Consider the following 2208-nt stretch of genomic DNA (forward strand, 5'->3'; position numbering starts at 1 on the left):
AGTATGTATAGCCTCCCCTATCCGTTCTGCATATAATGTCTTTAAATTCAGAACGATCAAGAGGGGCATTAGAGTCATATCTAACTTGCGAGTATAATTTCTGTAGTCGGAATACGATTTGTGCTTATATTAAGCGCACTAGAACCATCGGGGTTATTTACCTCGTATGTTCCATTTTTAGTGTCTGCTACAGAGATTATATATGGACCTATCCATTTAGATGTTAATACAGTAGCATCGGAATTACGTTGACGGATATTAACTCTGTCACCGACCTGATACTCTGCTATCTTCTTGGTAGTGTTCCAACGTTTTTGCCTTTTTATTAAGGCTATATTGCGTATTTCTCGCAAGCAAGGATATACAACGTTATGAATACGTTGTACCTTCTCTAACCATGGTAACTCATGGTGATCAGGTTCGTCCTTGTTAAAGGTTATTTGTAACTCACTATATCTGCAACTAAAATAGTGAGCGAATGTAGTTCCTGTAACCGGATCAGCACACTCGTTCATCTGTGTTTGACCCGCTTAAGGTGGTACGGCCAATCATCTGCATCATTCGTTAATGCAGTACGTAAGATCATTCGCGCCTTGCGTTTGCGGTTCATACGGCACACCTCTCTTATGGCATATGCTTGATACGAGTACTAGCGATTCCATTACGCCATCGCAGAACTCACTACCGTTATCAGTGCACATAATACCTGGCCACCCGTGGTCAGCAAAGACTTGGCAACATAATTCTGCCACGGTCTGCGTATTCTTATCCTTTAATGGATAGAGCAAGTTAAACCGTGACGGCACATCAAAGAAGTGGCACACGTAACGGTCGCCTGTGTGCTCGGACGTGGGCAGGTCAACCAGATCAATGATGACCCTGCGCCATGGATCATCTTCAGTCACACTTTTAAGCGGTGCGAACCCATAGCGCTTGATCTGATTGAGATCACAGTCTGTACATGACTGATATACTCTGTCAACTAAAGTTGCCAGCTTAGGGTGCGCGATCCCATAGTGCGTCTACTACGTTCTGGTGCTTCAGCTTATGATTTTGCGTCAGCCAAGCAAGAATGTTTTCATCATTCTGCTCCTCCAGAATAAAGGTAGGGTGTTGAGAATCCACTTGCGTGGCCTCTAAGTCTGTAGTGTTTCCAGACTCCTGTCCTGCTTTCGCATGAGCGTCGTTAGTGTGCTCATATGCGTTAGATACACCTGACTTATTAAATAGTCGCAATATATGTGTATACGCTTCAGGATTGTCTTTCATTAATCCCTTTAAAAATAAGGTTTGAAAGACCTCGGGGCTTGGACTTTATGTTATTAAACAGAGTCCTAGCTAGAGACTGACGCTTCTTAACAGTAGTGTCAATAGTAGATTGTATTTCTTGTGCACAGACTTCAAGTGCTGTGTTGCCTTTGAACTGCTTAACGTTCAATTTAGTGGAGAGTGGAATCTCAGATTCTTTGACCCTGCTAAGGAAGGTCTCAGAAGGGGTCCATTTGATTGTTCCAATGGGACCTATACGACATATTATAGTATGTCTCCAGGGCGTCTTCTGGACGGCTCGAGTACCCTGATATAGGAAGGTATCTACTTCTCTATCTAAATATATTGGCTCGCATTGCATCATGCTTATTAATTTATTGAGCCATGGAACTTTACTCCGTAATGGGCAACACAACGTGATGGTAGCTTTATGTATATGAACTTAATATAATAGCTGGGCAATTAACTGCCATGGTGGATTAGCCCACGCATTATGTTTGGAGAGGTCTATTTGAAAGGAGTCTCCCAAAGGATGATTTAAAGTCCTGTAATTCTATAGTTGTGCATTATGATGTGCAACAAACATATCTATGGTATGTGGCCTAAATATCTTTTGAGCCAGTTCAAACCACCTGGGATTACACTTCCAGTCAGTGGCTAGTAACTCACGTACGGATTTATTATAGTCCGGTACGAAGCGTGATAACATATCCGGTAAATGGTTATGTATTCCTGGCAGATGCTGTATATCAAAATGAAACTTTGATATTGTATCATGCCAGCGACTAGTAATTGTGAGTCGGGTTTGATCTCTTTCATATATTGAAGAGATTTCTGATCACACATCAGCGTAAATGCTGTTCCGTATAAGTAATCTCGGAAGTGTGTTAGAGTTGCCACTATGGCTAATAGCTCTTGTTTAACGGTTGGTAATTCAAC

This window comes from Sphaeroforma arctica (assembly GCF_001186125.1).
Source record: "Sphaeroforma arctica JP610 unplaced genomic scaffold supercont1.37, whole genome shotgun sequence".
Taxonomy (NCBI): domain Eukaryota; class Ichthyosporea; order Ichthyophonida; genus Sphaeroforma; species Sphaeroforma arctica.